Below are 14,863 nucleotides of genomic sequence, written 5' to 3' on the forward strand. Positions count from 1 at the left end.
CCATTGACTTTGCTTGTCAGAAGATCACAAAAGGTGATCACATGGCCGCTGGGACACTGCAGCCATCATAAATACATGCCAGCTGCCAAGCACCTGAATTTTGATCACGTGACCAGAGAGAAGGTGTCAGGCAAAAGAATGGTCAATAAATCATTTGTTTCAGTGCCTCTGTAACTTGAAATGATCACTAATGGAATGGTTGCAAGTTGAGGACTAACCTATCTGATGTGTCTGAGAATCCTCCCCACCCACCCCACACCCAATCTCCAACACAAAGCTGGCTGCTGAACTATCCGTGATGCTGCACCAAAGGAGAGTGAAGTCATATCAGCTCAAGAACTGCTTTATAAATCCTTAGCCAGGCCACATCTGGAATAGCGCGTCCAGTTTTGATCACCATATTACCAAAAAGATGCTGGAGACTTTGGAAAAAGTGCAGAGAAGAGCAACTAAGACGATTAAAGGAAGGCCTGGAGACTAAAACCTATGAAGAATGATTGCAGGATTTGGGTTTGGCCAGTCTAGAGAAAAGAATGACTAAGGATGACATGATAGCAGTCTTCCAGTGTCTCAGGGGCTGCCACAAAGAAGAGGGAGTCAAGCTCTTCTCCAAAGCACCTGAAGGCACGACAAGAAGATGGAAACTAATCAAGGAGAGAAGCAACCTAGAACTAAGGAGAAATTTTCTGACAGTTAAAACAATTAATCAGTGGAACAACTGCCTCCAGAAGCTGAGAATGCTGCAACACTGGAAATTTTTAAGAAGAGACTGGACAGCCATTTGTCTGAAATAGTATAGGTTTCCTGTCTGAAATAGTATAGGGTTGGACTAGTTGATTGACCTCCAAGGTCCTTTCTAACTACTACTAATTATTATGGATCATCACACAGTCAGCCAGATGTTCAGACTGGATTTGGCATTTTGTCTACCTATCGAGTCCTTACCCAGGACCTGGGATAGGCAAATGTGGATGTCTGATGGTATTACAGGTATCGTCGCAGGATGGAAGCAGTTCCTAGTAAGGCCGCCTTTTGCAATTGACTAATAGCGAATTTGTCAATGCCAATGGTGTTCAAGTGGTGCTCCAGTTGTTTTGGGATTGCACCCAAGGAGCCTATTACTATTGGTACTACCCTTGCTTGTTTTTGCCACAGTCTTTCTATTTCTATTTGTAGATCTTTGTATTTTGTTATCTTCTCCAGTTCTTTCTCGTTTATTCTGCTGTATTATTATTATTATTATTATTATTATTATTATTATTATTATTATTATTATTATTATCAATCATCGCACAGTCAGCCAGATGTTCAGACTGGATTTGGCATTTTGTCTACCTATCGAGTCCTTACCCAGGACCTGGGATAGGCAGATGTGGATGTTTGATGGTATTACAGATATCGTCGCAGGATGGAAGCAGTTCCTAATAAGGCCGCCTTTTGCAATTGACTAATAGCGAATTTGTCAATGCCAATGGTGTTCAAGTGGTGCTCCAGTTGTTTTGGGATTGCACCCAAGGAGCCTATGACTATTGGTACTACCCTTGCTTGCTTTTGCCACAGTCTTTCTATTTCTATTTGTAGGTCTTTGTATTTTGTTATCTTCTCCAGTTCTTTCTCTTCTATTCTGCTATCTCCAGGCACTGCCACGTCCACTATCCAGACTTTTTTGTCTTTCTTATCGACAATTGTTAAGTCTGGGGTGTTATGTTGCAGGTGCTTGTCTGTTTGAATTCTGAAGTCCCAGAGCAGTTTAATTTTATCATTTTCTATGACTTTCTCTATTTTATGATCCCACCAGTTTTTGCTTACAGGCAAATGATATTTTTTGCAGATCTTCCAATGCACCATTGTTGCTACTTTGTCATGCCGCTGCTTGTAATCAGTCTGTGCAATCTTCTTGCAACAGCTTACCAAGTGGTCCACTGTTTCTTCAGCTTCTTTGCATAGGCGGCACTTACTGTCTGTTGCTGTCTTCTCAATTTTGACTTTGTATGCATTTGTCCTTAAGGCTTGGTCTTGTGCAGCCAGAATTAGTCCCTCGGTCTCTTTCTTCAATTTTCCTGCTCTTAGCCATTGCCAGGTTTTATTATTATCTGCTTTCCCAGCTATTTTTTTCATGTATTGGCCATGTAGTGCTTTGTCTTCCCATGCCTCTATTCTGTTCTTCATTTGGTCTTTCTTGTAGGCCAGTTTGGTCTCTCCAGTAGCTAGTAAGCCTTCCTGATATACTAATTTCAGTGCATCTTCATCATTGTTCTTCAGATATTCTTCCAAAGCCATTTTTTCTTCTTCAACCATCTGATGTACTTGTAGCATTCCACGCCCACCTATTTGCCTTGGTAGATAAAGTCTATCAATGTCACTGTGTGGATGAAGGGTGTGATTCATTGTCATTATTTTTCTGGTCTGCCTATCCATTGCTTTTAGTTCTGCTTGAGTCCAGTCCACTATTCCAGCTGTGTACCTAATGACTGGGATTGCCCAGGTGTTGATTGCCTTTATGGTATTTCCTCCATTGAGTTTGGATTTTAAGATCTTCTTCACTCTCTTGATGTATTCACCTCTAATCTTTTTCTTGACTTCAGTGTGCTTGATGTTGTCAGCTTGAAGGATACCCAAGTATTTGTAGTACTCTTCCTCATCCAGACTCTTAATGTTATTTTCGTGGGGCATCTTGATTCCTTCAGTTTTCACTATTTTTCCTTGTTTGATAGTAAGTGTGGCACATTTGTCCAAGCCAAACTCCATTACAATATCTTGGCTATATATACGGACAGTGTTGAGCAGCGATTCTATTTCAGATGATGTTTTTCCATACAGCTTCAGATCATCCATGTAAAGGAGGTGGGATAGTCTAGCAGATGTTTTTGATGTTTGATAACCATGTCCTGAGTTATTCAGTATTGTTGACAGAGGAAACAGTGCAATTACAAATAGTAATGGTGATAATGAATCTCCTTGAAATATTCCTCTCTTGATATTAACCTCTCCCAGCTTCTCACCATTCATCTGCAACTGTGTCTTCCATTGTGCCATCGATTTTTGCACAAATTTTCTGATGTTTCTACTGACTCCTGTTATTTCTAGGCACTTGATTATCCAATCATGTGGCAGAGAGTCAAATGCCTTTTTGTAGTCAATCCATGCCACATTCAGGTTGGTCTATTATTATTATTATTATTATTATTATTATTATTATTATTATTATTATTAGTCATTGCACAGTCAGCCAGATGTTCAGACTGGATTTGGCATTTTTGTCTACCTATCGAGTCCTTCTCAAGGACCTAGGATGGGCAGATGTGGATGTTTGATGGTACTACAGATATCGTCGCAGGATGGAAGCAGTTCCTAGTAAGGCCGCCTTTTGGAATTGACTAATAGCGAATTTGTCAATGCCAATGGTGTTCAAGTGGTGTTCCAGTTGTTTTGGTATTATTATTATTATTATAGGACAAGAAACAATGGATGGAAACTAATTAAGGAGAGAAGCAACCTGAAACTAAGGAGAAACTTCCCAACCTTGAGAACCATTAATCAATTAATCAATTAATCTTCTCTTCTGAACTCGTGGGTGCTCCATCGGTGGAAGGTTTCACGAAAAAAAAACAGACAGCCATGTGTCTGAAATGACATAGGGTCTCCTGGCTGAGCAGGAGTTTAGACTAGAAGACCTCCAAGGTCCCTTCCACCTGAACTGAAATTGAATCGAAGAACCCTGCAGCCAGCCAGCAGGTGCACAACTAAAACTCTGCTGACTCACGCTTCCTTGTGAATTATTTCCATTATGACCCCGAAATACAATCCCTGTGGGGCTGTATCCAATTACCTGGGGCGCATTTAATAGGCAAGAGCAGTTCCTTGAAGAAGCAGCATTTAATTAGTTGCATTGATAAAGCTTTTGGCTGACTCTGACAAATGGCTGTAGAGGTTTGGCCGCACAAAGCTCAGAGCATGTCTTGAGGAGAGAGAGAGAGAGAGAGAGAGAGAGAGAGAGAGAGAGAGAGAGAGAGAGAGAGAGAGAGAGAGAGGAAGAGAGAATGATCTCCACACCGCTAGTAATTTACTTCGGGTTTGGAGGAAATACTACAGAAGTGATTCTAAAATGCCATTATGGGCTATACCTTGGCATGCGATAGAGGGGATAAGGAGAGGAGTTAAGATGGATAGTGTTTCTTATGCACAATTGCTTAGATGGGATGGTAAAATTTGGCAGTTAAAATCTTTGGAACATTTAGCACAAGAAAATATTATATATTCATGGTTTCAGTACAGACAAATAGCGGACAGATGGAAGATAGATCGTAATGTGGGCTTGCTTGGAGAAGATGAAAATTTTGTTAAACAAGTAAAAGATCAAAGACGAACTCATATTAAGAGAATTTATGGGTTGCTAGTAGAATTGGACTCAGAACCAGAATTAATTAAAGAATGTATGATTAAATGGGCACAAAATTTTGGTGAACCAGTTCTACTAGATACCTGGGAAATCATCTGGGTGAGAAATGTTAAATTTACACAAGCCCAGAACTTAAGGGAGAATTTTTATAAAATGTTTTATAGATGGCACCTTGATCCACAAAAAATGTCTCGTATGTATCCTGACTTACAGCCCAAATGTTGGAGATGTGGTTGTTTGGATGCTATTTATTACCATATTTGGTGGTCGTGTAAAAATATAAAAGCCTTTTGGATTAAGATATGGTGGAATATTCAAAGAATTTTTAGAAGGAAGGTAAAATTTACCCCACAATTGTTTTTGCTAGGTATTGTTACCGATTGTGATACTAAGGAGGTTATATTGATGTTAAATTTAATTACAGCTGCAAGGTTGTTAGTAGGGCAATACTGGAAGAAGGTATCTTTGCCTACTTTGCAAGAGTGGTTTTTTAAAGTATCCTATCTGGCGGAAATGGCAAAGATTTCGGCTTTTTTAAAGGATCAATCGCAAGAGAAGTTTTTTGTGGTATGGGAAAAATGGATAGATTTTTTTTTTTTTTTTTTTTTTTATTGAAATTTTTCAAAAGTTTTACAAATAAAAATCCACCCCCCCCTCCCCAACCACCCCACCCCCCCCCCCCGACTTCCCAGAACTGAATATAGGATTATTTAACAAATATTTTAAAAATAACATTTGCAATTTATAAAATAATTAATAATAATAATAAAAATCACAGTAATAATATATATAGAAATAATATACATAACATAAACTTTAAAATGAATAATATATACTAAAAAAGAAAAAAAATAAAAAATAAAAAGAGAAGAGAGAGAGAGAAAGAAGAAAGAAGAAAGTAGACGAAAAATAAAGCATATATATATATAAAAAAAAAAATATATGAATAATAATACATTAAAAATGTATATATATAAAAAAGAAAAAGAAGAAAGAAAGAAAGAAAAAACAATCATTACAAATTATAAAAAGGCTAAATAATATTTTTCCATATCCAAATTATGTTGTATAAAATTTATCCATTTTTCCCATACCGCAAAAAATTTTTCTTGAGATTGCTCCTTTAAGAAAGCCGAAATCTTTGCCATTTCTGCCAAATACGAAACTTTATGAAACCATTCTTGTAAAGTAGGCAAAGATTCCTTCTTCCAATATTGTCCTATTAACAACCTAGCGGCTGTAATCAAATTTAACATCAATATAACCTCCTTAGCATCACAGTCAATAACAATACCTAGTAAAAATAATTGCGGAGTAAATTTTACCCTTCTTTTAAAAATTCTTTGAATATTCCACCATATCTTAATCCAAAAAGCTTTTATATGCTTACACGTCCACCAAATATGGTAATAGGTAGCATCCAAATATCCACATCTCCAGCATTTCGGCTGTAGATTAGGGTACATAATGGACATTTTCTTTGGGTCAAGGTGCCATCTATAAAACATCTTATAAAAATTCTCTCTTAAATTTTGCGCTTGTGTGAATTTAACATTTCTTATCCAAATAAGTTCCCAAGTATCCATTGAAATCGTTTCACCAATATTCTGTGCCCATTTAATCATACAATCTTTAACTAGTTCAAGTTCTGAATCTAATTCCACTAAAACCCCATAAACTCTCTTAATATGGGTTGGCCTTTGATCTCTTACTTGTTTTAAAAAAATTTCATCTTCTCTAAGCCAGCCCATTTTACAATCCATCTTCCATCTATCCACTATTTGTCTATATTGGAACCATGAATAAGTTAAGTTTTCATGTGTTAATTCTTCCAAAGATTTTAACTGCCAGTCTTGGCCATCCCATCTTAATAACTGTACGTAAGAGACCTTGTCCATATTTACCCCTTTCCTTATACCTTCTATGGCATGCCGAGGTATAGCCCATAATGGTATTTTGAAGTCACTCTTATAATACTTTCTCCACACTCTTAGCAAAGAGTTTCTTATAATATGAGACTTAAAAACCCAATCCACTTTTTTATTAAATATTAAATAGGCATGCCTAAAAAATGGATAGATTTTATACAACATAAGTTGGATATAAAAAAATATTACTTAGTTTATCAATAATTCATATACAAATTTTAATATTTTATAGATTGTATTATTTTTTCTTTTTCTTTATATGTTTTATTATTATTTTACTTTCTTATATTTCTTTTCTTCTTTCTTTCTCTTTATTCTTCTTTTTTTTTAGGTATTTTCTTTTTTTTATTCTTTAATATTTATCTCTTTTTTATATATATATATATTATTGTTAATTATTCTATTAGTAGTTTAAGTAATGTATTTAGACTTATCTATGGTTTATATATATATATATATTTTTTAAGAATTCAAGAAAATTTAATTAAGCCTATATTCAGCTCTGGGAAAGTTGAGGGAGGGAGTGGGAGGGTTGGGGTGGGTTGGGGAGGGTTGTTTTTTCTTATTTTGTAAAATTTTAAAAATTTTCAATTAAAAAAAAAAAGCATGGGGCACTGCAGGAAGGCACAATTTTGGAGAAGAGAAGGAGGAAAATGCTCTTTTTCATCTCCTAGATCAGCGGTTCTCAACCTATGGGTCGCGACCCCATTTGGGGTCGATCGACCATTTCATGGGGGTCGCCAAGCAAGGCTGTCCGCCATTTTTTCCCCTTTTCCGGCAGGTGCCTTACCTCCCTTTGGCTGGGCCACCTGGTGGCCCAGCCCGTGGTTGGCCTGCTCCGTCTCTGCCACTTGCCAGCTACGCCTCGGCCGGCGCAGGGGGCGGCACCACTCATGCGCGGCGCTCCCGGGCAGGGAAAGTCCTCGACTTACGATCGGTTGGGTAGTCCTTGACTTACGACTGGTTTAGTCCTCGACTTACGACCGGTTGGGGGTCGCGGCATTAAAAAGGTTGAGAACCACTGTCCTAGAGGAGCAACTATATTAGATTTTAGAGTGATTTTAAGGCTACCATTGAGAAATGAATTAAGGACATTTTATAGCAGGGGTCCTCAAACCTGGCCACTTTAAGACTTGTGGACTTCAACTCCCAGAATTCCCCAGCCAGCCAAGGCTGGCTGGGGAATTCTGGGAGTTGAAGTCCACAAGTCTTAAAGTGGCCAAGTTTGAGGACCCCAGTTTTACAGCTTCTGCAAATGCAGCAAAAAAGGGCCATGACAGGGCCCCATCAGCCAGAAGTGGGAGAATTGGCTACGTAGCCCATTCACCGCGGGGCAATTCACCAAGTTAAAAAAGTGCATTTCTACGGAACCGTGGCCAATAATAACAAAATAAAACCAATCCAGAAATACAAAGAGTTACAATAATTTCGGCGAAAACACGCTCACTGATAATAAAAGCAATTGAATGAAACGATGAACCCTGGTAGTCCTCGGCTTACCACAGTTCATTTAGTGACTGTGCAAGGTTACAAAGGCAGTGGGAAAAGTGACTTACGACCAGTTTTCACAGAGGAATACAAATGAAGTCCACGTAATACAGATGGGAGTCCACGCATCTGAAAGTTGCCAAGTTTGAGAAACATTGCCATATGTAAATGCGAGAGTCAACACAAGCACCCAAATTCTCAAGAACTCACGCAACTGCCCACTGCAGGAAGACGCAACTACACAACAAATTCCTAATAAAGCAACACAGATGGATAACCTTTCAGCTCTGCTGCTTTTCAACTCTAACTTCCTCCTCTGAACTTCTCTGTTTCCAAAATGAAAAAAAATAAAAAGAATAACAAATGCAGAAGCAGCCCTTAGGGCTGGAGACTGAACAGGCAGCAAAGCAAGACATGACTTGTCCAAGAAAAACCCAATGCATAGGTACAGTACAGGTGGTACCTGGCTCAATAGTAGCCACTGTGAGAGGGATCTTGGAGTCCTAGTGGACAATCACTTAAACAGGAGCCAGCCGTGTGTTGCGGCTGCCAAAAAAGCCAACACAGTGCTGGGCTGCATTAACAGATGGAGAGAATCAAGATCACGCGAAGTGTTAATACCAGTTTACAATGCCTTGGTAAGGCCACACTTGGAATGCTGCATCCAGTTTTGGTCACCACGATGTAAAAAAAGATGTTGAGGCTCTAGAAAGAGTACAGAGAAGAGCAACAAAGATGATCAGGGGAATGAAGGCTAAAACATATAAGGAACGGTTGCTGGAATTGGGCATGTCCAGTCTAATGAAGAGAAGGACGAGGGGGGACAGGATAGCAGTGTTCCAGTATCTCAGGGGCTGCCCCAAAGAAGAGGGAGTCAAGCTATTCTCCAAAGCACCTGAAGGCAGGACAAGAAGCAACGGATGGAAACTAACCAAAGAGAGAAGCAACCTAGAACTAAGGAGAAACTTCCTGGCAATGAGAACAATTAATTATTGGAACCACTTGCCTTTATAAGTTGTGGGTGCTCCAACATTAGAGGTTTTTAAGAAGAGATTGGAAAACCATTTGTTTGAAATGGTATAGGGCCTTGGTGGCGAACCTATGGCATGGGTGGCACGCAGAGCCCTCTATGTGGGTGCACACATCGTCACCCCAGTTCTAGGCCTTCAGCTGAGTTTTATAAAACCTTTTCGCTTTAGTCCTCTGCCGCCATGTGGAAAAAAAAGGTTCAATCAATCAATCAATTTCAGCTTCTTGCGGGGAAAAAAAATCTTGCAAAGTTGGAATTGATTTATTGAACTTTTTAGTGCCACCCAGTCTGCCATTACCACCGCAGCCACGCCCACCCAATTGGCCATGCCCACCTGGCACCCAATGATACATAAGTGGATTTGGGGTTTCAGTTTGGGCACTCGGTCTCTAAAAGGTTCACCATCACTGGTATAGGGTTTACTGGTTAGGAAGGGGGTTGGAGACCTCCAATGTCCCTTCCAACTATTCTATTCTATTCTATTCTATTCTATTCTATTCTATTCTATTCTATTCTATTCTATTCTATTCTATTCTATTCTATTCTATTCTATTCTATCCTATCTTATCCTATCCTATCCTATCCTATCTCCTATCCATCAGGGTGTATATTTTTTTCAAAACAACCAAAAAAAGGAGGAGCTAGGCTTATATTTAAGGGCTAGTGCGATAATCTCAGGTGAGACAAAATCTTATAAGCCATGAGAGCAGGAAGGAAGGGACACAGGTAGTCTTCCGCTTACAACAATTCATTTAGTGATTATTTGAAGTGACAACGGCACTACAAAAAAGGGACTTGTGACCATTTTTCACACATCCGTTGCAGCATCCCCACGATCCCGTGATCAAAATTCGGACACTTGGCAACTGGCTCGTCTTTATGACCGTTGCAGCGTCCCTGCGGTCACGTGTTCACTTTTTGCAAACTTCTGACAAGCAAAGTCAAGGGCAGGGGTAGCCAACCGTGGCTCTTTTATGACTGGTGGACTTCAACTCCCAGAATTCCTGAGCCAGCATAGCTCAGCATGGAAACCTCTCCGTTTCCCCTCAGCATGGCTGGCTCAGGAATTCTGGGAGTTGAAGTCCACGAGTCATAAAAGAGCCAAGGTTGCCTACCCCTGGTCAAGGTGGAAGCCAGATTCGCTTAACCGCTGTGTAACTAATTGAATCGCTGCAGTGACTGATTTAACAACTCTGGCAAGAAAGGTCATAAAGTGGGACAAAAGTTCACGTGACTGTCTTGCTGAGCAATGGAAATTTTGGGCTCCATTGTGGTTGTAAGTTGAGGACCACCTGCAGTCTGCCACTCCCTACAAGCTGCCAGTTTATCTTGCTGGCAGTACTTCTGACCAGCATGTGCAATGGTCTGGCAAAAAGCCTTGCAAAATGCAATGCCAGGGGAGGAAACGCAGCTTCCTAGAAATTTAAACTTCCTCCTTGCAAAAAAAAAAACAAAAAAACACTCTAGCCTTCTTAGCTGTTTACTTCTTTCAAGTACATTGTCACTGCTTTTTGTCCTACATCTTCAAGGTGGGGCCCAATCAATAAAACTTACAACATTTTTATAACATTATAAGTTAACTAATGATTATACTTTACGTTATATTATATTAGATATATTATAACTATCCCATTGCAATTCTGTGGCTCCATATTATGGTGGTTTTATTAGAGTTTTATCTTAATTTGATATCTTATATTGTATTGTCCACATACCATTCATATACATATATGTATACGTATACATATACACAGTGCTTTTTTTCAAAAAAAAAAAAAAGGTACCGGAACTCACACATGTCATACAACCCACCTTGCCTACCCTACAAGGTTCCATCCAAAAAAGGTGCCGGAACTCCGTTCTGGGCGTTCTATGAGGAAAAAAGCCGTGCATAAACATATACACATAACAACAACAACAACAACAACAACAACAACAACAACAACAATAATAATAATAATAATAATAATAATAATAATAATAGAGTTGGAAGGGACCTTGGAAGTCTTCTAGTCCAACCCCCTGCTCAGGCAGGAAACCCTATACCATTTCAGACAAATGCTTGTCCAGTCTTTTCTTAAAAACCTCCAGTGTTGGAGCATTCACAACTTCTGGAATCCTGGCTGGCTGGGGAATTCTGGGAGTTGAAGTCCACAAGTCTTAAAGTGGCCAAGTCTGAGGATCCTTTGGCTAGGCAGATACAATACATGCAAGGAATAATTGAGTTTTCAAGTCTCCAGATCTCAATTTATTTAAGTCACAGGCACTTAATTGTACCTGAGAACTCCAAAACAGGTGCCAAATAATAATTCTAAGTGGATATAAAACCATTACACTAATAGGACTATAACCATGTACTGAATTCGTGTAACTTGCTTTGCACATAAAAGTAAAGTAAAAGAAACTTTATTTCAAGAGTCATTTGGGCAGTGAGATGGGCGGTATTTAAATTTGATAAATAAATAAATGTTAAGGTAAACTAATTTTTTTGCCTTAACTCAGCCTATTGAGGTGTCCTGGCCCTGCTCCAACCAGGAACGGCAGCTGTAATAGAGCATCCAAAAACTAAGTGCAGCTCAGCCCCACCAAGTTGTATATTTCCAGATTCATGGTTTTAAACGTCCTGATCTGAACTCAGCCATATTTTTTTTGTCCTGGCAGCAACTTTTTAGATCTAGGATTCTCGGAAAACCAGATGTTGCCCATGACCCTCAGTTCGTTGAATTTTATACAAGCTGTAGCTTCTGAGTCATCCCGCCAAACCAAAAACACTTCCAGATTCCAAGGCGCAGTTGAAGAGCCCAGTGCTTCCTTGTGACCATCAAACCAGAAAAATAACAATATCAACCAGTATTGCAAAACAGACAGCATTAGGTCAAAAAAGAACAAAAACAAGGTCTCCAGACTCCACCCCTGATACATTTTCCCCAGCACTGAGTTTTTTCTTACCACATTATTCTAAATGGGATTTCGGTTTTCTTCACTGGAAAACACAAGGAATGGATAGAAAAAACTTTCTGGCTAAACGGTGGGGACTTAATCTGAATTTTGAGGCTCTGAATTCATTGGATTGCGAGCAATCGCTTCCTATGAAATGTGATTCAGTGTCAGTCTAGGCCAGGGGTAGGCAACCTTGGCCCTTTGATGACTCGTGGACTTCAACTCCCAGAATTCCTGAGCCAGCGTGGCTCAGCTTGGAAACCTCTCCCTTTCCCCTCAGCATGGCTGGTTCAGGAATTCTGGGAGTTGAAGTCCACGAGTCATAAAAGAGCCAAGGTTCCCCACCCCTGGTCTAAGCTGGCCATCTCACTCGGCCCTCCAGATTTATCCATCCAGGATGTTATGGGATGTTTTCCTATCAATTCTTTCTGTCAGAGATTCAATGGGAACACTTCTAGTGCAAAGTGCCCACTGCAGGTAGTCCTCGGCTTACGACCACAACTGAGCCCAAAACTTCCACTGCTAAGCAAGATGGCCGTTCAGTGAGTTTTGCCCCACTTTTTGACCTTCCTTGCCCCATATGCCCCACTGCCCTTGTTAAGTTAGTGACGTGGCTATTAAGGGAATCTGGATTCCGCGTTGACTTTGCTTATCAGAAGGTCGCAAAAAGTGATCACATGACACCAGGGGAGTGGAACCGTCACCAGTACCTGCCAGTTGCCAAGTATCTACATTTTGATCACGCGACCATGCTGCAACAGTCATTAAGTGTGAAAAACGGTCGCTTTTTTCAGTGCTGTTGTGAATTGGAGCGGTCACTCAACGAATGGTTGTAAGCCGAGGACTGCCTGTAGATGGCTGGGCTGAAATCCCTACCCTGCGGATAATTTCTCCCTTCGGCTCAATCCACAGTTCTGATAGGCCAGTGTTTCCCAAACTTGACAATTTTAAGGCATGAGGACTTCAACTCCCAGAATTCCACAGCCAGCGTTGCTGGCTGTGGAATTCTGGAAGTTGAAGTCCTCATGCCTTAAAATTGTCAAGTTTGGGAAACACTGTGATAGGCAATTTTCCCCAAATTGCTTCAGGCAAGGAAGAGTCATTCCCTCATCCGCCATCTGATCATTTCAACGCTCCTCCTTGCTCGCTTTCGGACTGCATCTGCCTTGAAAACGTGCTTTGCTGCACCCTTGAAATATTCTGCTGACCAAAAGTGGCTGGCCCCGGGGTGGGGGTGTTGACCAATAGGGACATTATATATAAAGCATTTCACCGAAGGGCAGGCCTTCTGCTTTGCCCGGTTGGGGAACAATCGCACTTTTGTAGGGCCAGGTGTGCAGGAAACAAGACATTCCTTGCAAAACTAAGACAAGAGACTGCCTGCAAATCCAAAATGGTAACTCTCCAAGGCAAAACAAAAACAAAAAAACACACACACATACAAAAACACCTCAGGAATGAAGGTCAGGATTTAGTCAGGTTCAGGAAAAAAGTCACCTGGTTCTGGAGAACAAGCCCCTATTTCTAGCTTAACACTCAACAGAGGGCAAACTGCGGATTCCTTGGGATATTATACACATAAACACGCACACACACACAAACAGAAACACACACATATGTATATATCCAGCCTTCATTATTTTTACAATTCAAAGCAGTGAATATATCCAACAAATTTTCCTCCTGTTTTCCCAACAACAACCCTGTGACATGGTTTGAACTGAGAGAGAGAGAGGGACCAGTCCAAAATTACCCAGCGGGACTAGAATTCACCATCTCCTGGTGATTAGCCCAAAGTCACCCAGCAGGCTTTCATGCCTGAGGCAGTACTAGAACTCACCATCTCCTGGTGATTGGCCCAAAGTCACCCAGCTGGCTTTCATGGCTAAGGAGGGATTAGAACTCACTGTCTCCTGCTTTCTAGCCTGGTGCCTTGATTGCTAGACCAAAATGTCTATATTGACAAATTACAGTATGCCCTACTTCTAAACTATTCACTTGGTTCAGCCTATAGGTCCATCTCTGACCTGGATGCTGAAGACCTGACATAAATCAAAACCACCCCCATCATTATCTAGCCTAGGGGTCTTCAAACTTGGCCCTTTTATGGCTTGTGGACTTCAACTCCCAGAATTCCTCAGCCAGGCACGCTGGCTGAGGAATTCTGGGAGTTGAAGTCCACAAGTCATAAAAAGGCCAAGTTTGAAGACCCCTGATCTAGCCCACTGTTCCCCAATCTTGGCAATCCTGAGTTGTGTAGACTTCAACTCCCAGAATTCCCAGGTCAGCCTGGTCAGGGCTAGGAGTTCTAGGAGTTGAAGTCCACCCATTTCAAAGTTGCCAACATTAGGAAATACTGAGGTAGCTGAATATTACTATCTATGGCAGGGGTCTTCAAATTTGGCCCTTTTATGCCTTGTGGACTTCAACTCCCAGAATTCCTCAGAGGCTGAGGAATTCTGAGAGTTGAAGTCCACAAGTCATAAAAGGGCCAAGTTTGAAGACCCCTGACCTACGGAGACGGTAGCTACTCTTTGGGGTTTTAGACAGGGAAATCTCCTTTTCACTGCTGGCTTTCTATTCCAATTGGTTGGGGAACTAATCTCCCTTTTGGCCAAGGACCTTTTCCTGAGAAATAAAATCAGAAACTGATTTGGGTTGCATGCAAATCATAACCTCCCTTCAAATCACTTCCTCTCAAAGCTTCATGTTGTGTCCCAACCACTAGCTTTTCATTTTACAGCCACAGAAACACTCCAGCTGGCTGCATTACACAGACCCAGCTCCTGCCAAAGTGAGCTTCCAGGGGTTTGCCTGTCTCTTTTGAAACCCAAGTGAAGCTGGTGTCATTGGTAAAAGACCAATTACTTCTTAATTGCTGATTATTTGAAGGTGGAAATTCCTGCTCTGAGTAGGCTACCAATCGGCCCATTTCATCACAGGGCCCAGAGTTGTAGTCCTTGACTACTAGCGACCACTTGAAATTACAATGGCCCTAGAAAAGAATGACTTAGGACCGTTTTTTCACATTTAACGACCACTGCACCATCCCTGTGGTTACATGATAAAATTCGAATG

At 40.6% G+C, this 14,863-nt stretch overlaps 1 protein-coding gene across 5 annotated transcripts in view; it reads right to left on the reverse strand.

The window, feature by feature from the left end:
• The window catches only part of SBNO2 (strawberry notch homolog 2), a 142,927-nt gene that overhangs the window by 112,407 nt on the left and 15,657 nt on the right, over positions 1 to 14,863 (reverse strand). For 2 of the 5 annotated variants that reach the window (XM_039319254.1, XM_039319252.1), the window contains exon 2: positions 10,658 to 10,715. The exons of the other annotated variants lie outside the window; for them this stretch is intronic. The gene's annotated coding sequence lies outside the window, so the exon portion shown is untranslated. The remainder of the gene's footprint in view (positions 1 to 10,657; positions 10,716 to 14,863) is intronic. 5 annotated transcript variants of the gene reach the window in all.

The sequence above is a fragment of the Crotalus tigris genome, unplaced genomic scaffold (genome assembly GCF_016545835.1).
Source record: "Crotalus tigris isolate CLP2741 ecotype Arizona unplaced genomic scaffold, ASM1654583v1 scf7180000022970.308977840:1548163, whole genome shotgun sequence".
NCBI lineage: Eukaryota > Metazoa > Chordata > Lepidosauria > Squamata > Viperidae > Crotalus > Crotalus tigris.